Genomic DNA, 24,670 nt, shown 5'->3' with positions numbered 1-24,670 from the left:
TATAATAGACTGTATTTATATTATTCACATGTGAATAATGCTGTATAATAGACCGTATTTATATTATTCACATGTGAATAATGCTGTATAATAGACTGTATTTATATTATTCACATGTGAATAATGCTGTATAATAGACTGTATTTATATTATTCACATGTGAATAATATAAATACAGTCTATTATACAGCATTATTCACATGTGAATAATGCTGTATAATAGACTGTATTTATATTATTCACATGTGAATAATGCTGTATAATAGACTGCATTTATGTTATTCACATGTGAATAATGCTGTATAATAGACTGTATTTATATTATTCACATGTGAATAATGCTGTATAATAGACTGTATTTATGTTATTCACATGTGAATAATGCTGTATAATAGACTGTATTTATATTATTCACATGTGAATAATGCTGTATAATAGACTTTATTTATATTATTCACATGTGAATAATGCTGTATAATAGACTGCATTTATATTATTCACATGTGAATAATGCTGTATAATAGACTGTATTTATATTATTCACAAGTGAATAATGCTGTATAATAGACTGTATTTATATTATTCACATGTGAATAATGCTGTATAATAGACTGTATTTATATTATTCACATGTGAATAATGCTGTATAATAGACTGTATTTATATTATTCACAAGTGAATAATGCTGTATAATAGACTGTATTTATATTATTCACATGTGAATAATGCTGTATAATAGACTGTATTTATATTATTCACATGTGAATAATGCTGTATAATAGACTGTATTTATATTATTCACATGTGAATAATATAAATACAGTCTATTATACAGCATTATTCACATGTGAATAATGCTGTATAATAGACTGTATTTATATTATTCACATGTGAATAATGCTGTATAATAGACTGTATTTATATTATTCGCATGTAAAAAATACATAAGTGTCTATTGTGAGTGAACTGTGGTGCTGAATTTCCCCCAGGGATCAATAAAGTACTTTCTATTCTATTCTAGTTCAATAAGAGAATAACTTACCAGGGTCCTGACTGGTGGATGGAAGTGATGCGTCTTCAGTCTGCTGTCCTGCTGACTCCAGGTCAGCGTCCAGAGACGCCTCAGTAGGCCTGCAGGAGACCCACACTTTACATTGCTACATTCATATTCAAACATCTGGCAAAAAGTCTCCCACCCGTCTCTGTCCGGCTCCATGAACACCTCGTCCACATCGTCTCCGGGTGCGGGCATCCCTGGAGAGGGCGTTACCATGGGAACAGACTGGGAGGCCATGTTGTCCACGATGTCTGATGGCAGAGACTCTGTGAAGACTGTCACTGAGGGGGAGAGAGAGAAGGTCAGTCTGGCAGTAGAACTATGAGCTTCCTGGTGTGTCTCACCTGGTGCAGCCACCTGCAGAGGTGTGGTGGGGACACTTCTTCCTCCTCCATCCTCGTCATGAGCGGCCAGGAACAATGGCGACTCATACATGCCGAGACCTACAGGAGACAATATTAACATTGCTGTATGTATACTTTTGAGCCTCACATTTTCAGTAGAGCCATAATACATTCATAAAAGAAGCAAACTTCATGAATGTTTTTTGTGACCACCACTGTATATATATATTTGTTTTTGAATTGTTTGTCACATGACTGGTTGATCTTTTCTCTGTTGTAAAGTGACCATGAATAAAAAGAATGATTATTATTTATGATTATGTAGTGCTTGTTTTGGGTAAATGTGCTGTGTGGGATTATGGTACCTCCTTGAGAGGCTAACTGTCCCAGGTCCGAGTGTGACGCTGATGCCTGGGGGAGAAGATCCTCTGGCGGTCCGAACCTGAACCTGGTGGAGAGACCTGCTACCTGAGGAGAACTGAAGGGAAGGGATGGAAGGAGTTAGCAGCTGAAGCTTTTAAAAGATCCTGATAGTGTTGAATGGTCAGTTGGAGCATGTATCACGACTCAACCAACATCCTGGTATCACTCTTACAGTATAGGACACATTTAAGGTAAACAATGAATAAGCTATTGCTTAATTATCCTACTACTCTAGCTAGCACAATGTGATGTTTGCTATTAGTCTAGTAGCCTCTTCTCTAAGACCTTTAATGAGCACATGTCAACTTAAAAGACAAGCAAATTGTTTTCCAAAACCTTCTTATTGGTCTCAAGAAACCAGAGTTTGTGTGTGGATCTTCTCACTCATGCAGGTTGTATTCTCAGAGCATTGCTTGGTCTTAGAAGACGCTTGGCCTCTCATGCAAGGAGGCTTCATCACTTCATTTTATAGACTTAAGATTGTTTACAACTCAACTAGTCTTAGTCTAGATCTACCCAGTCTAAGTCTGTGAGCAAGAACTGATGAAGCCTCCGTGGATGAAACATCCTCAAAGACAAAGCAAACAGTCCAGTTGTGATGGATTCAATGCTGAGTTTGTTCAAGATATGTTCTGTCAAAGGAGAGTTTGTTGAAGAGAAATAATATCTAATGTACTTTTTTGCAGTAAAAGAGAAAAACATGAACTCGTTAGCCACACCCAAACATCAAAGGTGGGAATCTTTGGACACATAACAATTCAATTACCATTCTTGGGGTGAAGATTGGATACAGAATACATTCAACACCATTCTTGCAATATATTACTTGGTATATAAATCATAATAAAACCTATATAAGCTAGTTTTGGCTGCTGATGTACAACTTGAATGGCCAAAACGTATATTTAAATGTATATTGGCCTATATATTGGCTTAAAAACATATACTTAAACATATATTGGCTTAAAAACATATATTTAAACATATATTGGCCTAAAAACATATATTTAAACATATATTGGCCTAAAAACATATATTTAAACATATATTGGCCTAAAAACATATATTTAAACATATATTGGCCTAAAAACGTTTTATTTTTTTATAAATTGTATTTACACAAATCCCAGAATGTTAAGCAATCTAAGAAAAGAAAATAGAGCTATTTCAACTCCGACCTCAGCTTTAGAATACTTAAGATATAAATTTACCAAGCAATTGAGAGCACATACAAATACCGGTACATTAAAAAAAAAAGGAAAACTTAAAATAATAACAGCAAAAGTATCAATAATAATAATATCAATAATAGCTGTTGAATATGTTTAACTATTAAAAAAAAAGTAAAAGTTTAATTCTTTTAAATCAATTTCCAAAAATGATGAAAGGACTTAGAATCGGAATGATGAAAATTACAATTAAATTAAAAATAGATTTTTTTGAGTCCTTACTATTGGTTGTTATTATTGGCCCTCTAAACTAAAATGAGCTCCACACCCGCAGTCAGAACCAGTTATTGTGAGAGAGGTTTTCTTACTGAATAGCTTCTGCAAAACCGTCAGTACGATGTGGGACCACCAGTGTGGGAGTACTGGGAACCATCCTGTCGTCATCGTCAAAGAAATGTTGCTGTGAAAACAACAAGACGTCACAATAATCACCTGCAAACAAACACTGTCAACCGAGCACTTTGTCAACAAGCTCTTTACTGTCATCAATAATCAATAATCAATAATCACCTGCAAACAAACACTGTCAACCGAGCACTTTGTCAACAAGCTCTTTACTGTCATCAATAATCAATAATCAATAATCACCTGCAAACAAACACTGTCAATCAAGCAGTTTGTCAAGAAGCTCTTTACTGTCATCGGGACTAGAAAAGTTCACACATGAAGACTAACAACATGTCACTACACCACTTTGATTTCATTGTATTCAAAACATACAACAATGACTACAGAAGCTGTTAAATTAAAGATCAAATGAAGACAAAATAAACCTGCACATCCAGTATGTAGGACCAGGATGCTGTAAACCTCGTTAGCTCACATTCTCTTAGGATTCTGACAAAACTCACACGTGCTAGTTTTAGTTTAATCAACACTGGCAGTAATCTGCAAAAATGAAACAATACTGCAATAAGAAGTAAGACTTACCATACTAGCAATACCAGGCGTCAGATAAGAAGTAAGACTTACCATACTAGCAATACCAGGCGTCAGATAAGAAGTAAGACTTACCATACTAGCAATACCAGGCGTCAGATAAGAAGTAAGACTTACCATACTAGCAATACCAGGCGTCAGATAAGAAGTAAGACTTACCATACTAGCAATACCAGGCGTCAGATAAGAAGTAAGACTTACCATACTAGCAATACCAGGCGTCAGTTGTGGTCCACGGCCCACTGATGGCCGTCTGAGCTGAGAGGACTGTCTCTGCATAACACACCAACGTTGAGACTGTTTACACACCACTTTAACATACAATATATGTAGATTTCATTGTCACTAATAAAAGATTCTATTCTATCAACAAATACAGTATCACCTGTCAGGCTTGTTACAGTATCTTTTACATTTTCCTCTGTGCTTTTATTTGGCTTCAGTTTCCTGCTCGTCTCCCTGAGCGCTGTTTCCCCTCACCTGTGGCTGATTGGCACACCTGGGGCCGTACTTATCAAGCTTCTTAGAATGACTCCTAAGAAGTCTGCTAAGAGTTGACTTAAGAGTAAATAAATTCTTGGCTGAAAGCTGCACTTAAAAGTTAGTTATCAAGCGTCTTACTCACACTTTCAGCGAAGTGTAGGACTGAATCTTAAGTGTCACACTCAGAGCTGAATTACGACATTACTATGTGCCGTAAACGCAATTTTAGGTGACGTCATTTCTGTGTCCATAGAAATGACCAATCACGGAAGGGAATCCCTTGTCTAAGAATAAAGAAATATCTTGGAAATATTTAAGTGGACAATGGGAGTGTATATTTTGACAATAAACTACAAAATAATACAAAACAAACTAGTCCCCGCCGGCACTCACGCTACCGCTCCCTCTCTTCTCTCGCCCACACACTCACTGACGTCACTCACCTCACGGCCACACACATACGCTACTGTCATAACATTTTCTTTCCAATTCATTAATTAGGCAACTAATTTGAAACTGGTGTGGGTGGCTCTATATATACTAGCCCACTGCAGACACATGCAGAAATCAACAAGGAATCGAAAAGTATTAAATCTGTGACAAAAATAATATCCGCTCTGTCTAAACGATACCGTTTGATCAGCTGCTCGTCATCAAAAAAAACAAAAACATTGTTCCGTTCCCTGAACGTTGGCGCACGTCTCTCTCGCCTCAGTGCCATCCCCTGCTGGCAACTCCTAACCACTTAAGACACCTCTGAAGGTCTCTTAAATATCGTGGAGAGTAGGAGTGATTCTTAGACTTAAGAACGTTGATAAAAAGCTTTTATTCTTAAGTTTGAGAGTAGGACTACATTTCGCAAATTCTCAGGACTTAAGTGTAAACTGGCACTCTAAGAAGCTTGATAAGTACGGCCCCTGGTCCCTATGTCATAGAAAACATCAATAATGATAGACTGGGTGATTACCTGCATGTGTGGGGGTCCCAGCTCGGGGGGCTGGATGTAGAGGCGGGGGGGCAGCGGGTGGGAAGGCCTTCTGGGCTGGGGGAGTCGCAGAGTGAGCAAGGCGGCGGGTGAGGGCGCGGAAGGGGCGGAGGTGGGGGGGAGGTGTGCAGGCTCTCTATGGGCTTCTGACTCCGTGTTGCTGCTGGCTTCACCTGGAGAAGGTAAGATGAGACACCACCATACCCGGGATGAAAGGTGACTGGATCATGCTCACAGCTGTGTGACGCTTCAGAGGCGGCCTGGGAGTCACTTTCCTCAGCAATGGCAGGAACCAGTGGCTCCTCCCCTTCCTCCTCCTCAGCATCCTCATCATCTTCATTGCTCTCTTCTCCTTCCTTCATGGCCAGGTTACTGCCATAATCCTCCTCTTCATCCTCCTCCACCTTGTACTGCAAAGCAAAGTAGTCCTTCAACAACAGATAGTCCATCAAAGCTGGAGATGCAGTCCTGGTCAAAAGTCTACATACACTTGTAAAGAACATCATGTCATGGCTGTCAATCATTTCTACAACTCTTGTTGTGTTGTGATGTAGTGATTGGAGCACATACTTGTTGTTGTTGTGATGTAGTGATTGGAGCACATACTTGTTGTTGTGATGTAGTGATTGGAGCACATACTTGTTGTTGTTGTGATGTAGTGATTGGAGCACATACTTGTTGTTGTGATGTAGTGATTGGAGCACATACTTGTTGTTGTGATGTAGTGATTGGAGCACATACTTGTTGTTGTGATGTAGTGATTGGAGCACATACTTGTTGCTCACCAAAAACATTCATGAAGTTTGCTTCTTTTATGAATTTATTATGGCTCTACTGAAAATGTGAGGGTGAAAAGTATACATACAGCAATGTTAATATTTGCTTCCTTGGCAAGTTGACCTGCAATAAGGCGCTTTTGGTAGCCATCCACAAGCTTCTGCTTGACCACTTGACCACTAAATGGACTTGTTTCTTCAGCATTGTCCACACCTTTAAGTCAGGACTCTGACATCACATGGACAAAGATAAGACCTTCTGGAGGAAAGTTCTGTGGTCAGATGAAACAAAAATTGAGCTTGTTTGGCCACAATACCCAGCAATATGTTTGGAGGAGAAAAGGTGAGGCCTTTAATCCCAGGAACACCAGGCCTACCGTCAAGCATGGTGGTGGTAGTATTATGCTCTGGGCCTGTTTTGCTGATAATGGAACTGGTTGCCTTACAGAGTGTAAATAGGACAATGAAAAAGGAGGATTACCTCCAAAATTGGTGCAGTTCAGCTAAATGTGACATGGACTTGTTTCTTCAGCATTGTCCACACCTTTAAGTCAGGACTCTGACAACACGGACAAAGATAAGACCTTCTGGAGGAAAGTTCTGTGGTCAGATGAAACAAAAATGGAGCTTTTTTGGCCACAATAGCCAGCAATATGTTTGGAGGAGAAAAGGTGAGGCCTTTAATCCCAGGAACACCATGCCTACCGTCAAGCATGGTGGTGGTAGTTTTATGCTCTGGGCCTGTTTTGCTGATAACGGAACTGGTTGCCTTACAGAGTGTAAATAGGACAATGAAAAAGGAGGATTACCTCCAAAATTGGTGCAGTTCAGCTAAATGTGACATGGACTTGTTTCTTCAGCATTGTCCACACCTTTAAGTCAGGACTCTGACACCACATGGACAAAGATAAGACCTTCTGGAGGAAAGTTCTGTGGTCAGATGAAACAAAAATGGAGCTTGTTTGGCCACAATAGCCAGCAATATGTTTGGAGGAAAAAAGGTGAGCCCTTTAATCCCAGGAACACCATTCCTACTGTCAAGCATGGCGGTGGTAGTATTATGCTCTGGGCCTGTTTTGCTGATAATGGAACTGGTTGCCTTACAGAGTGTAAATAGGACAATGAAAAAGGAGGATTACCTCCAAAATTGGTTACAGTTCAGCTAAATGTGTTGCTTTTAGGACATGGACTTGTTTCTTCAGCATTGTTCACACCTTTAAGTCAGGACTTTGGGAAGGTGTAGTAGAATTTCTGACCTTTGAACTATATTTGGTGTCTATTAAGAATGTCTGCTCATTTAATTTCTCTTCTATTCTATGCCATTGAATAGACCAGATGTAGGACAAAGTTGAATATGGAGTCGTGCCGACCAGTCTACAAAATGTTTTGATTGTCTAAGCATGACTAAGGGATTCAAGGATGTTGCAAGACAAACATGTCGAAAACAACGGGACCTTGGGGCATGGGGAAACAGATAAAAATGGCCAGGAGACCAGGACTTGAGGAGATTGCTTGATTCGTGTGTCCTCCGGAGGACGTCTGTTTGTTTGCATGGACAAAACAATCCAACTTATGCACTTTTGACTATGGGTAAATAAACTTTTTGTACTAAATTCACTTTTGTTGCTGTTTAAGCTTCGGACAATCCACTACAAAGGCCATAGTAAAATCTTCATTCTAGCCTGATTTAGCCATTCCTTGACCACTTTTGAGGTGTGTTTGGGGTCATTGTCCTGTTGGAACACCCAACAAGACCCAACCTCCGGGCTGATGATTTTAGCTTGTCCTGAACAATTTGGAGGTAATCCTCCTTTTTTCATTGTCCCATTTAAAGCAGCAGTTCCATTGGCAGCAAAACAGGCCCAGAGCATAATACACTGCTCAAAAAAATTAAAGGAACAGTTTTTTATCAGGGTACGGCATGAATTCAATTGCACTTTTCTGATAAGGTTTTGGTCAGGTACATGGCAGAGGGGGTTGTTAATCAGTTTCAGCTGCATTGGTGTTGATGGAATTAACAACAAGTGCACTAGGGGGCAACAACGAGATGGCCCCCAAAACAGGACTGGTTTTGCAGGTGGAGGCCATTTCAAGTTCCTCCCTCTTGATCTTTTTTAACTGTTTTTCCACAAGTGTTGGCTTTAGCTAGAGTCATTATCACGAGCATGAGGCGATTTCTTAACCCTCTTGAAGTTGCACAGATTGTCCTACTCCTCCAGGATGGCACATCCATGTGTGCTGTTGCAAGAAGATTTGATGTGTCTCCCAGTACAATCTCCAGAGCATGGAGGAGATTCCAGGAGACAGGAAGTTACTCTAGGAGAGCTGGACAGGGCGGTAGACGGTCCTCATCCCATCAGCAGGACAGATATCTGCTGCTTTGTGCAAGGAGGAACAGGTTGAGCACTGCCCGAGCCCTACAGAATGACCTCCAGCAGGCTACTGGTGTGAATGTCTCTGCCCAAACAGTCAGAAACAGACTTCACGAGGGTGGCCTCAGGGCACGACGTCCTTTAGTGTGCCCTGTGATCACTGCTCAGAACCGTGGAGCTCCATTGGCATTTGCCATAGAACACCAGAATTGGCAAGTCCGCCACTGGAGCCCTGTGCTTTTCACAGATGAGAGCAGGTTTACCCTGAGTACCTGTGATAGACGTGAAAGGGTCTGGAGAAGCCAAGGAGAGCGCTATGCTGCCTGCAACATCATTCAGGATGACCCGTTCGGTGGTGGGTCAGTGATGGTCTGGGGAGGCATTTCCATGGAGGGACCAACAGACCTCTACAGGCTAGAGAACGGCAGTCTAACTGCCATTAGGTATCGGGATGAAATCCTTGCACTCATGGTCAGACCCTACGCTGGTGCAGTAGGTCCTGGGTTCCTCCTGGTCCACGACAATGCCCGGCCTCATATGGAAAGAGTATGCAGACAGTTTCTGGAGGATGAAGGAATTGACACAATAAAATGGCCCTCACGATCACCTGATCTAAACCCGATAGAACACCTCTGGGACATAATGTTTGGGTCCATCAGACGGCACCAGGTTACTTCTCAGACTTTACAGGAGCTCACTGATGCCCTTAAACAGATCTGGGAGGACATCCCACAAGACACCATCCGTGGTCTCATTAGGAGCATGCCGCGACGTTGTCAAGCATGCATACAAGCACGTGGGGGCCACACAAGATATTGAATATAATTTTGAGTTGCAGAAATTGAATTTAGGCAAAATGGACGAGCCTGCTACATCATTTTTTCACTTTGATTTTTGGGGTGTCTATATACTGAGCCCTCTGTAGGCTGAAAACTTTTATTTCCATCAAAAGATGTGGCATCCTTTTGTTCCTGAGACATTAAACCGTCCATATCAGTATAGATATCCGACATTTTTTTTTTCACCATTGAAATCGGATGTGTTTTCAAAGTGTTCCTTTAATTTTTTTGAGCAGTGTACTACCACCACCATGCTTGACGGTAGGAATGGTGTTCCTGGGATTAAAGGCCTCACCTTTTCTCCTCCAAACATATTGCTGGGTATTGTGGCCAAACCGCTCCATTTTTGTTTCATCTGACCAGAGAACTTTCCTCCAGAAGGTCTTATCTTTGTCCATGTGATGTCAGAAAAGGGAGGATTAGCTCCAAATTGTTCAGGACAAGCTACAATCATCAGCCCGGAGGTTGGGTCTTGTTGGGTGTTCCAACAGGACAATGACCCCAAACACACCTCAAAAGTGGTCAAGGAATGGCTAAATCAGGCTAGAATGAAGGTTTCCTGACTTAAAGGTGTGGACAATGCTGAAGAAACAAGTCCATGTCAAAAAAGCAACACATTTAGCTGAACTGCAGCAATTTAGTGGTCAAGCAGAAGCTTGTGGATGGCTACCAAAAGCGCCTTATTGCAGGTCAACTTGCCAAGGAAGCAAATATTAACATTGCTGTATGTATACTTTTGACCCTCACATTTTCAGTAGACACATAATAAATTCATAAAAGAAGCAAACTTCATGAATGTTTTTTGTGAGCAACAAGTATGTGCTCCAATCACTACATCACAAAAAAATAAGAATGATTGGTAACTCCAGACAGCCATGACATGACGGTACATTAGCATTAGCAGTACATTAGCAGTGCCCACACCTCTTCCTCCTCCTCCTCATCTTCACCAGGATGCTCCACTTGTCCTCTGCTCTCACGGCTCTCGCTGTCAGTGTCGATGACGATGACCTCCCGAGTCAAACCGGACTCCTGGGGGGACGTCTGGTCTGAGGGCACCGACTGGGACATGCCTTCGTCCTCCATGTCCTCCTCTTCAGGGATGGCAGGGAAACTATCTTCTGGGAGCTCCTACACAAACAATCAGCTGCTTAGTTTCAACTAAAGTTTCTTGCGGTCATCCTTACAGCGTGACAAAGATGAGGCACTTTTTAAAGAGAGATCCTCAGGCCGCACAGACATGTTGCAGCATCATCAATACCAGCTATTCCTTAAAGGTAACTGCACTTTTTTATAATGTTGACTATCATTCACAATCAATATGACAGACAAGGACACACCTTTTTTTTTTGGATTTAAAAGATGATAAAAAGCGCATAGAAGATGCGGCTAATGAGAGTCATCATTGTAGCCTTCAAAACACACTTTTATACAAATATATATATATATAATGTAGTAACAGACACCTTCATAACAATATGTAATATGTACAATATACACACTGCAAGTATATATATAATGTAGTAACAGACACCTTCATAACAATATGTACAATATACACACTGCAAGTATATATATAATGTAGTAACAGACACCTTCATAACAATATGTAATATGTACAATATACACACTGCAAGTATATATATAATGTAGTAACAGACACCTTCATAACAATATGTAATATGTACAATATACACACTGCAAGTATATATATAATATAGTAACAGACACCTTCATAACAACATGTTCAATATTTACCGTATGTTGATCATTTTAATCATTGCCAGGACTGTTTCCATAGCAGCACACTTACTGTACAATGTCTGCTGTCATTAGGATGTTCATACATTGTCATTTACATGAAGAATGACTTATCCTCAGGAAGAAAAGGGGGGTGGAACCAAGTGTCTTTTTGTGTCATTCTCCCCAATTTCGAGTCTAACTTGGCTGTCAAAGTGTAGCAACTAGTCAGAGTACATCTGCATCCTTCTACTATCCAGGTGAGAGGTATAAGTTATGATCTACTATCCAGGTGAGAGGTATAAGTTATGATCTACTATCCAGGTGAGAGGTAGAAGTTATGATCTACTATCCAGGTGAGAGGTATAAGTTATGATCTACTATCCAGGTGAGAGGTAGAAGTTATGATCTACTATCCAGGTGAGAGGTAGAAGTTATGATCTACTATCCAGGTGAGAGGTAGAAGTTATGATCTACTATCCAGGTGAGAGGTAGAAGTTATGATCTACTATCCAGGTGAGAGGTAGAAGTTACGATCTACTATCCAGGTGAGAGGTAGAAGTTATGATCTACTATCCAGGTGAGAGGTAGAAGTTATGATCTACTATCCAGGTGAGAGGTAGAAGTTATGATCTACTATCCAGGTGAGAGGTAGAAGTTATGATCTACTATCCAGGCGAGAGGTAGAAGTTACGATCTACTATCCAGGCGAGAGGTATAAGTTACGATCTACTATCCAGGCGAGAGGTAGAAGTTACGATCTACTATCCAGGTGAGAGGTAGAAGTTATGATCTACTATCCAGGTGAGAGGTAGAAGTTATGATCTACTATCCAGGCGAGAGGTATAAGTTACGATCTACTATCCAGGTGAGAGGTAGAAGTTATGATCTACTATCCAGGTGAGAGGTAGAAGTTATGATCTACTATCCAGGCGAGAGGTAGAAGTTATGATCTACTATCCAGGTGAGAGGTAGAAGTTATGATCTACTATCCAGGTGAGAGGTAGAAGTTATGATCTACTATCCAGGTGAGAGGTATAAGTTATGATCTACTATCCAGGTGAGAGGTAGAAGTTATGATCTACTATCCAGGTGAGAGGTAGAAGTTATGATCTACTATCCAGGCGAGAGGTAGAAGTTACGATCTACTATCCAGGCGAGAGGTAGAAGTTACGATCTACTATCCAGGTGAGAGGTAGAAGTTACGATCTACTATCCAGGTGAGAGGTATAAGTTATGATCTACTATCCAGGCGAGAGGTAGAAGTTATGATCTACTATCCAGGTGAGAGGTAGAAGTTATGATCTACTATCCAGGTGAGAGGTAGAAGTTATGATCTACTATCCAGGTGAGAGGTAGAAGTTATGATCTACTATCCAGGTGAGAGGTATAAGTTATGATCTACTATCCAGGTGAGAGGTAGAAGTTATGATCTACTATCCAGGTGAGAGGTAGAAGTTATGATCTACTATCCAGGTGAGAGGTAGAAGTTATGATCTACTATCCAGGTGAGAGGTAGAAGTTATGATCTACTATCCAGGTGAGAGGTAGAAGTTATGATCTACTATCCAGGTGAGAGGTAGAAGTTATGATCTACTATCCAGGCGAGAGGTAGAAGTTACGATCTACTATCCAGGTGAGAGGTAGAAGTTATGATCTACTATCCAGGTGAGAGGTAGAAGTTATGATCTACTATCCAGGTGAGAGGTAGAAGTTATGATCTACTATCCAGGTGAGAGGTAGAAGTTATGATCTACTATCCAGGTGAGAGGTAGAAGTTATGATCTACTATCCAGGTGAGAGGTATAAGTTATGATCTACTATCCAGGTGAGAGGTAGAAGTTATGATCTACTATCCAGGTGAGAGGTAGAAGTTATGATCTACTATCCAGGCGAGAGGTAGAAGTTATGATCTACTATCCAGGTGAGAGGTAGAAGTTATGATCTACTATCCAGGTGAGAGGTAGAAGTTATGATCTACTATCCAGGTGAGAGGTAGAAGTTATGATCTACTATCCAGGTGAGAGGTATAAGTTATGATCTACTATCCAGGTGAGAGGTAGAAGTTATGATCTACTATCCCGGTGAGAGGTATAAGTTATGATCTACTATCCAGGTGAGAGGTAGAAATTATGATCTACTATCCAGGTGAGAGGTAGAAGTTACGATCTACTATCCAGGTGAGAGGTAGAAGTTATGATCTACTATCCAGGTGAGAGGTAGAAGTTATGATCTACTATCCAGGTGAGAGGTAGAAGTTATGATCTACTATCCAGGTGAGAGGTAGAAGTTATGATCTACAATAAAGTTTGATGAGTGATCATGTCAACATTGGCACACAAGCTGGTGATCACTATAAATAGTTAGTCTGCGTTAGCACTTATAATAACAATATCACTAATTCTTGTTATTATTCAGGTATTGTTGTTGGATAGTTATTTGGTTGTATTGGCAGAATAGAGGAGCTCCCATTGGCTACGTTGTAAGCAGACTTTTATTTACCAGTTCAAATGCATTTAAATAAATCCATCGTCGTCGTGTGTTTCAAAAGGCAAAATTCCAAAAAAAAGGTGCAGTTCACCTTTAACAGAATCTCTCTTTTATATGTGGACTGACCTGACTATTATCTGGAGAACTTGGTCTTTCACCTTCATCATCTTCTTCTATGTCTTCATCACCTTCCATCTGTAAAACAATTTTGGTGAATAAAGTGAAATAAAGCAATTATCAAAACTGGATTTTTGTTACATTTGCTTGGACTTTCTTGAAATGATGAGTTACTTTCTTGCTATTTTGTTATTGTGTGGCTGTCTTGGAAGTTTCCAACCTCCGACTAACAATTGCATTAAAACAATGGAGAGCATTCCAATAATAACTATATTTAGTCATTTCTATTAGTTATCACAATATAAGTGTCACGCACAAGTTGGTTGGAGTTGATAAATGCTGTATTGTACTCTCTGATAACTCAACAACAGTCATACCTAAATACCAGGGGCCGTACTTATCAAGCTTCTTAGAATGACTCCTAAGAAGTCTGCTAAGAGTTGACTTAAGAGTAAATAAATTCTTGGCTGAAAGCTGCACTTAAAAGTTAGTTATCAAGCGTCTTACTCACACTTTCAGCGAAGTGTAGGACTGAATCTTAAGTGTCACACTCAGAGCTGAATTACGACATTACTATGTGCCGTAAACGCAATTTTAGGTGACGTCATTTCTGTGTCCATAGAAATGACCAATCACGGAAGGGAATCCCTTGTCTAAGAATAAAGAAATATCTTGGAAATATTGAAGTGGACAATGGGAGTGTATATTTTGACAATAAACTACAAAATAATACAAAACAAACTAGTCCCCGCCGGCACTCACGCTACCGCTCCCTCTCTTCTCTCGCCCACACACTCACTGACGTCACTCACCTCACGGCCTCACACATACGCTACTGTCATAACATTTTCTTTCCAATTCATTAATTAGGCAACTAATTTGAAACTGGTGTGGGTGGCTCTATATATACTAGCCCACTGCAGACACATGCAGAAATCAACAAGGAATCGAAAAGTATTAAATCTGTGACAAAAATAATACCCGCTCTGTCTAAACGATACCGTTTGATCAGCTGCTCGTCATCAAACAAATCCAGGACATTGTTCCGTTCCCTGAACGTTGGCGCACGTCTCTCTCGCCTCAGTGCCACCCCCTGCTGGCAACTCCTAACCACTTAGGACACCTCTGAAGGTCTCTTAAATATCGTGGAGAGTAGGAGTGATTCTTAGACTTAAGAACGTTGATAAAAAGCTTTTATTCTTAAGTTTGAGAATAGGACTAAATTTCGCAAATTCTCAGGACTTAAGTGTAAAATGGCACTCTAAGAAGCTTAATAAGAGACCTTCAGAGGTGTCTTAAGTGGTTAGGAGTTGCCAGCAGGGGATGGCACTGAGGCGAGAGAGACGTGCGCCAACGTTCAGGGAACGGAACAATGTTTGTTTTTTTTGATGACGAGCAGCTGATCAAACGGTATCGTTTAGACAGAGCGGATATTATTTTTGTCACAGATTTAATACTTTTCGATTCCTTGTTGATTTCTGCATGTGTCTGCAGTGGGCTAGTATATATAGAGCCACCCACACCAGTTTCAAATTAGTTGCCTAATTAATGAATTGGAAAGAAAATGTTATGACAGTAGCGTATGTGTGTGGCCGTGAGGTGAGTGACGTCAGTGAGTGTGTGGGCGAGAGAAGAGAGGGAGCGGTAGCGTGAGTGCCGGCGGGGACTAGTTTGTTTTGTATTATTTTGTAGTTTATTGTCAAAATATACACTCCCATTGTCCACTTCAATATTTCCAAGATATTTCTTTATTCTTAGACAACGGATTCCCTTCCGTGATTGGTCATTTCTATGGACACAGAAATGACGTCACCTAAAATTGCGTTTACGGCACATAGTAATGTCGTAATTCAGCTCTGAGTGTGACACTTAAGATTCAGTCCTACACTTCGCTGAAAGTGTGAGTAAGACGCTTGATAACTAACTTTTAAGTGCAGCTTTCAACGAAGAATGTATTTACTCTTAAGTCAACTCTTAGCAGACTTCTTAGGAGTCACTCTAAGAAGCTTGATAAGTACAGCCCCTAGTATTTATGCTCTAATATCCATTCTCTAATCAAAATATTGATACTTTTGATACTTTAGTTCAGGGGCGTCCACACTTTTTCCACGGGGGGCTGCATACTGAAAAGTCAAAGTCTGCAGGGGCCATGTTGATATTTCTTTCAGTTTAACAAATGCTAAAAACAGATATATATATTTTTAAAGACAGAACTGTGTGTAAGCTTTTATTATAGGTGACTAAGTATATTAACATTTCAGATTTTTCTCATTAAATACTGAGTGTTTGCTTTTTTCTTACATTTTTACTGTCGTTTTCAGATCATAGATGATTATAACAACAATAATATGACTGTGAAACTGTAACTAGTGTCAAAAAGTCTGCCTGTACAAACACATTAATGTCCAGTTACATATTTACCAGCGTTTATTATTGTTGTCATTTTTCTAATTAATTAATTCATAAGTTAGTATTATTTTTGTGTCAAATTAAACTAATTAAACAATGTCTTCATTTGAAGTATATTTCATTTTTATTTTGAGAGGTTTTAATATTTTGATATTTTTTTATTTTAAAAAATATATATATATTATATATATTTAAAGACAAAACTTTGTTTTGTAGGTGATGTGGAGAATGCATTTATGTTTAATAGTTCTTTCTTTATTCATAGTCATGTTTGGAGCAGCTAGTATATTTCCATGTATACCAGTTTCTCTTTGTCTACAGAGGTTGTGTAGTGTTTTAGGCATTGGAATGTGAATAAGGATGCCTCCCCCTCCTTATCTTATCAGTGTTGGGGAAGGGGGAGGCATTCCTTTGCTTTCTGATTCAAGAAGTAGTTTCTTTCTGTTTGAATGTTAGACCATCCCGAGATGACGGTATGACTGTATTGACGTGGGCTGGTCTCCTGAAGCTTCAGTAAAACTTGATAATATTCCTATTCTGTCTTGATGGTCCTTCTTACTCAGCATATATGTCATCAAAAGAATTTGGGATTGACCAGTGACTAATTCCCTGAGAGGGAATACTGGCCAGACGCAACAGTGACTAAGTATATCATTCTTAATTATTAGTTTAAAAAATGCAGCTTTTTATAATTACATTCAAATGTCTTGCTCTTTTTTCTAACATTTTTACTGTTGTTGTTTTTTTTCCTAGATAAATATATTACTATTTGCAAACACACACATTTTTAAATTTTCCTTGGTATCAGAGCAGAAAGAAAATGGGTGGTATCGCACGTCATCACTACTGAACAAGGCCAGCAAGAAAAAATTTACTTTTCTGACTTTAATGCCAAGTAAATAAAAAAATTGAGTTATCATTTTACACTCCCTAGCAGTCTTCAACAATGCATTAGCTGATTAATTCTATGCCTAAAAATAAATATATTTTCTGATAATCACTGCAATGAAAACATTCTTTATTTACCGATATTTACGACTATTATTGTTATTATTTTATGAAGAAAAGTACAAATGTCAAGCCTTCTAAAGCATCCACTATATCATCTTTTGAGTCAAATATTTCATCATAACAACACTGAAGAAGTGTCAATTATTACCATTAAAAAATGTAACATTTTCTGACATTTGTAGAGAGCATTATGTGGGGGAAAAAACATGAACCAGAATGATTTTTACTGTACATTTACCTGCAGGGCTATGGTCGGTCTCAGTCTGAGTTTTTTGGCGGTGGAAGTGTGAGAAGTGCCTGGTCGGGCGTCGTCATCCTCCACCTCCTCCTCCCTGCTGCGCTTGGATGCTGCTGCTGGAGTCAACAATAGACTTCATCCACCCTGACCTCACCACTATGATTAGCACTCACCAGCTGCCATCAGAGAGGAGGATGTGGACGCCTCCAGACCGGAGCCCAGGTCCTGAGTGCTGGTCTGCTGCTGGGTGGGCTGCACAAAGGCTGTGGTCTGGGTGCTGCTCGGGTGACTTGAGGATGTTGCCGTGTTGGGCGCGGACATGACGGCGTGCACGGTCGCTCCTGCGCTCATCAGCACTGTCGGGACAAACACTCAACATTACACATCTTTTTTCCAGGGACCATACCGATTATTAGTAACCAAGGAGGCTGATAACTGATAACTGATACCGCCAAAAAATATCTGTTTCTCAGCTAGTGCGCTCAGTTGCAATACACGTTTCCACCACTTGTGGCAGTAAAGACAATCTCAATCAAACAGAAGAAGTCTGGAGCTAAAGTCATAGAGAAGTTTCTTGAGCGCAAAAAAATATGACTAAAGTGGTAAAGCTGAAATATAATTTAGGCTTTAATTTCACTGACAGTTTAGTTTAGAAACATATTTATTTTGTGTAAATGTGTTTTTCATCAGTTATTTATATCATTTGACAAGGTTGTGAACTGTAAGTAGGTTAGATAGAATTACTTAACACCATTAAAATCAAGAGTGAGACGACTATTATCAGTGTTGATATTTGAGTGGACCCCGAGTCTCTCTGGAGTGGAAAAGCTGGACCCCGAGGTCAAAAAGGTTAAGAACTCCTGCTTAAGGCTATTGTGTAACAAATTAACTCTTTGTGTCACATTCATATATATATATAAATTACAGACAGAGTACATTTCCAAATAAGCATCTATTTTTTTCTCATTTATGACAATTTTTTTTAAATTATGCAACTTCTATTACCCAGTGACTACACGCACACCTGGACTACGTCACAGGTACTACACGCACACCTGGACTACGTCACAGGTACTACGTCACAGGTACTACACACACACCTAGACTACAACACAGATACTACACGCACACCTGGACTACGTCACAGGTACTACGTCACAGGACTACACGCACACCTGGACTACGTCACAGGTACTACACGCACACCTGGACTACGTCACAGGTACTACACGCACACCTGGACTACATCACAGGTACTACACACACACCTGGACTACGTCACAGGTACTACACGCACACCTGGACTACGTCACAGGTACTACGTCACAGGTACTACGTCACAGGTACTACACACACCTGGACTACGTCACAGTTACTACACGCACACCTGGACTACGTCACAGTTACTACACGCACACCTGGACTACGTCACAGGTACTACACGCACACCTGGACTACGTCACAGGTACTACGTCACAGGTACTACACACACACCTAGACTACAACACAGATACTACACGCACACCTGGACTACGTCACAGGTACTACGTCACAGGACTACACGCACACCTGGACTACGTCACAGGTACTACACGCACACCTGGACTACGTCACAGGTACTACACGCACACCTGGACTACATCACAGGTACTACACACACACCTGGACTACGTCACAGGTACTACACGCACACCTGGACTACGTCACAGGTACTACGTCACAGGTACTACACACACCTGGACTACGTCACAGTTACTACACGCACACCTGGACTACGTCACAGTTACTACACGCACACCTGGACTACGTCACAGGTACTACGTCACAGGTACTACACACACACCTGGACTACTTCACAGGTACTACACGCACACCTGGACTACGTCACAGGTACTACGTCACAGGTACTACACACACACCTGGACTACGTCACAGGACTACACGCACACCTGGACTACGTCACAGGTACTACACACACACTTGGACTACGTCACAGGTACTACACGCACACCTGGACTACGTCACAGGTACTACACGCACACCTGGACTACGTCACAGGTACTACACACACACCTGGAGTACGTCACAGGTACTACACGCACACCTGGACTACGTCACAGGACTACACGCACACCTGGACTACGTCACAGGTACTACACACACACCTGGACTACGTCACAGGTACTACACGCACACCTGGACTACGTCACAGGTACAACGTCACAGGTACTACGTCACAGGACTACACGCACACCTGGACTACGTCACAGGTACTACGTCACAGGTACTACGTCACAGGTACTACACACACACCTGGACTACAACACAGATACTACACGCACACCTGGACTACGTCACAGGTACTACGTCACAGGACTACACGCACACCTGGACTACGTCACAGGTACTACGTCACAGGTACTACACACACACCTGGACTACGTCACAGGTACTACACGCACACCTGGACTACGTCACAGGACTACACGCACACCTGGACTACGTCACAGGTACTACGTCACAGGTACTACACACACACCTGGACTACGTCACAGGTACTACACGCACACCTGGACTACGTCACAGGTACTACGTCACAGGACTACGTCACAGGTACTACGTCACAGGTACTACGTCACAGGACTACACGCACACCTGGACTACGTCACAGGTACTACGTCACAGGTACTACACACACACCTGGACTACTTCACAGGTACTACACGCACACCTGGACTACGTCACAGGTACTACGTCACAGGTACTACACACACACCTGGACTACGTCACAGGACTACACGCACACCTGGACTACGTCACAGGTACTACACACACACTTGGACTACGTCACAGGTACTACACGCACACCTGGACTACGTCACGGGTACTACACGCACACCTGGACTACGTCACAGGTACTACGTCACAGGTACTACACACACACCTGGAGTACGTCACAGGTACTACACGCACACCTGGACTACGTCACAGGACTACACGCACACCTGGACTACGTCACAGGTACTACACACACACCTGGACTACGTCACAGGTACTACACGCACACCTGGACTACGTCACGGGTACAACGTCACAGGTACTACGTCACAGGTACTACGTCACAGGACTACACGCACACCTGGACTACGTCACAGGTACTACGTCACAGGTACTACACACACACCTGGACTACAACACAGATACTACACGCACACCTGGACTACGTCACAGGTACTACGTCACAGGACTACACGCACACCTGGACTACGTCACAGGTACTACGTCACAGGTACTACACACACACACCTGGACTACGTCACAGGTACTACACGCACACCTGGACTACGTCACAGGACTACACGCACACCTGGACTACGTCACAGGTACTACGTCACAGGTACTACACACACACCTGGACTACGTCACAGGTACTACACGCACACCTGGACTACGTCACAGGTACTACGTCACAGGACTATGTCACAGGTACTACGTCACAGGTACTACGTCACAGGACTACACGCACACCTGGACTACGTCACAGGTGCTACGTCACAGGACTACGTCACAGGTACTACGTCACGGTACTACGTCACAGGACTACACGCACACCTGGACTACGTCACAGGTACTACGTCACAGGTACTACGTCACAGGTACTACGTCACAGGACTACGTCACAGGACTACATCACAGATACTACGTCACAGATACGTCACAGGTACTACGTCACAGGTACTACATCACAGGACTACACGCACACCTGGACTACGTCACAGGTACTACGTCACAGGTACTACGCACAGGTACTACATCACAGGACTACGTCACAGGACTACACGCACACATGGACTACGTCACAGGTACTACGTACAGGTACTACATCACAGGACTACGTCACAGGACTACACGCACACATGGACTACGTCACAGGTACTACGTACAGGTACTACATCACAGGACTACGTCACAGGACTACACGCACACATGGACTACGTCACAGGTACTACGTCACAGGTACTACACGCACACCTGGACTATGTCACAGGACCAAGGACTGCTCTTCAAGACAAACTCCTTGAGCTTACCCTCTTGGCTGTCGGCCTGCGTGGTGGGCATGACAGTGGCGGTGGGTGTTGGCACGGGGACAGTTGCCGGGGTGACCATGGGTCGGATGCTGGCCCGGGGGGTCGACTTGCTGCCAGGGGACGGGGCGGGCTTGTTGCTAGGAGACGGAGTACTCGGAGTGGGACGGATATTGGCGGTGGGGGTCTCGGAGAGGCTGGAGCTGATGGATAAACAAAATGGTCTGCTTTTAAAGAATAAAGTCCAGTGTTAATGATTATGTTTTGTAAAACTGATGGACAGAAAAGAAACCACACAGATGTTGCTGTCCCCTTTACCTGCTTCTGTCCTGGGCGGGACCCTTCAAAGACATCGGTTTTTGTTCCATTGGCCTGCTTGGATCACCCACCTAAGTACAGAAAAAGGTTTAAGTGATAGCAATTGAAAACTGGAAAATTCCTGCGGAAATTCTGATGGGCCTGCTATCTGTGCCCTGGACCTCTGGACCACTGGACCTCTGGACCTCTGGAAGCCGCCGTACTTATTAGATGGTGCCGAGTGTCTGAATCCATGAGTTTTGGGTGAAGCTGTACAAAATGAGCCTAAAACAGTAGCATGTTTACAAAAAAATGCTAACACTTAGCATGTGTGCTAACGATAGCATGGTAATGGTCAGCATGTTTCATATACCAAGTTATACGACTGCGGAAAGAGAAAAAAATGTGTAAAAATAGATAAAGTTACCAAGCCTAAGTTATTTTGCTAGCATGCTATCATTGACATGCTAACAGTTAACAAGTGTCAGATACCAAGTTATATGACTCTGGGCTAAACAGTAGCAAAAGTAACTAAAAAAGTTAGCATGCTAAAAGTTAGCTTGTGTCACATAGCAAGTTATATGACTAAGGTGTATGGCTGCGGAATTGGAAAAAGAAAGTGTAAAAATAGATGAAAAAGTGTCAGCTGGAAATATTTGCCATTACAAAAAGGTGCGTACCTATTCAATGGGCCCATAGCGATTCGTTTTCGGAATAGCGTTGCCATGGTAACACGAAATGTACCCCACTTGAAGTAGCGCTCTTGCCCTTACCGAGAGCTTTCCGACGGTATAACATATGTGGGGGCTCGTTGGCCGGTGGGTCTCGTATTAAGCGTGAGAGAAACGTGCGGAACAAGAAGAATAAAAGTTGAAGTATGAGCAATAATATTATGCAAAATCCATGAGTTTTAGCTGAAACTGTACAAAATGAGCCACAGGGCTAGCCTAAAACAGTAGCATGTTTACAAAAAACATGCTAACACTTAGCATGTGCGCTAACGATAGCATGGTAATGGTCAGCATGTTTCATATACCAAGTTATACAACAGGGGAAATAGAAAAAAAGGTGTAAAAATAGATGGAAAAAGTTAAGTTATTTTGCAAGCATGCTATCATTGGCATGCTAACAGTTAACAAGTGTCAGACACCAAGTTATATGACTCTGGGCTAAACAGTAGCAAAAGTAACTACAAAAGTTAGCATGCTAAAAGTTAGCTTGTGTCACATACCAAGTTATATGACTCTAAGGCAGACCTGGGCATTCTGCGGCCCGCGGGCCGCATCCGGCCCTTTGTGCGTCCCTGTCCGGCCCGCGTGAGGCCAATTATAAATTACAAAATAAATTTAAAAAAGTATCTATGTCGAGTGTGCAATACAACGGTGCTGCTTTTGTTTTGAAAATCGTTATTTGTATTACTTCCGTGTGGACGTATGCGTGATTGTGAGTGAATGTGAACAACTGCAATTACAAAATAAAGTTGAAAAAACATCTATGTCCTGCGCGCAATACAACTGTGCTGCTTTTATTTTGAAAAGTATTATTTATGGGCGTGTGTCCGTGTGTAACCTGCGAGTGAAGGTGCACATGCAGCGACAAGTGATGCACGGTTTACACCCGAGACGCCAAAAAGAGAAAAGTTGATGAGGAATGGCGTGTTTCCAACAACACATGAACTGCAAAGCAACGTTCCCTCTAAGGTGCGTGCCTGCGCAATTGCGCACTGCTCAAGCGTCCGCTGCGCGCAGCAAGTATATGCCGCGCACCAAATCAAATCCCATCTGAATTCTAAACAAAATAAACATATTTATTCTATGTAATTTTGCAATGCAACTTTGAGTGACAGTGACAACAAGCGGCCCTAATGGTGTTCGTCAACACCGTTCAATTGAACACCGTTCAATTATTGTAACGTCTATCGAGATGCTTCGAGGACAGGAATTATATCCATCACTTTATTGAACAAAACTGTTTATATTCAGACATAACCACACCAAAAACATGAGTAAAACACGTCTATCTGGAAAAACTAGTCATTTTCTGCCGTACAAACCAGGCCAAAAGCAACTTGTCATCTGTCACCAACACGCATAGCACTAAACCACTGGTGCGTTTAAGGCCACACAAAAAGTCGGACAACTCAAACACCACACAAAGTTACACTATGACTCCTCAGTCATATGTGTGCTTATTTTACTGTCATTTATTATTAATGTTAATTTATATATATTAGTCATGGAATGCTGTTACACACACTATGTTGAAGTATTACTATTATTATTATTATTATTATTATTTATCTTACGGTATATATCAAAAATAATATTGAGCAAAATGTAATTGAAATATTGTCGATGTGGCCCTCCAGCAGTGCTCGGGTAGCTCATGCGGCCCCCGGTAAAAATTAATTGCCCACCCTTGCTCTAAGGTGTATGGCTGCGGAATTGGGAAAAAAGTGCAAAAATATGATGAAAAACTGTCAGCTGAAAATATTCTCCATTGTAAAGGTGTGTACCTATTCAATGGGCCCGTAGGGATTCGTTTTCGGAATAGCGTTGCCATGGTAACACGAAATGTACCCCACTTGAAGTAGCGCTCTTGCCCTTACCGAGACCTTTCCGATGGTATAACATATGTGGGGGCTCGTTGGCCGGTGGGTCTCGTATTAAGCGTGAGAGAAACGTGCGGAACAAGAAGAATAAAAGTTGAAGTATGAGCAATAATATTATGGGCCTGCTTGGATTGCAGCAGGCCCATAATAAAAGAAGTTTAGTTGTATAATTCACACAGACATGGCAAGAAGAGTCATATTTACATTTGTCTTACTTTCCGCATA

At 41.6% G+C, this 24,670-nt stretch overlaps 1 pseudogene; it reads right to left on the bottom strand.

Moving 5' to 3' along the window:
• The window catches only part of LOC133664312 (nucleoprotein TPR-like), a 104,540-nt pseudogene that overhangs the window by 2,429 nt on the left and 77,441 nt on the right, over positions 1-24,670 (bottom strand).

Source organism: Entelurus aequoreus, linkage group LG14 (assembly GCF_033978785.1).
Source record: "Entelurus aequoreus isolate RoL-2023_Sb linkage group LG14, RoL_Eaeq_v1.1, whole genome shotgun sequence".
NCBI classification, from domain to species: Eukaryota; Metazoa; Chordata; class Actinopteri; order Syngnathiformes; family Syngnathidae; genus Entelurus; species Entelurus aequoreus.
This window is presented reverse-complemented; position numbering and strand designations above follow the sequence as displayed.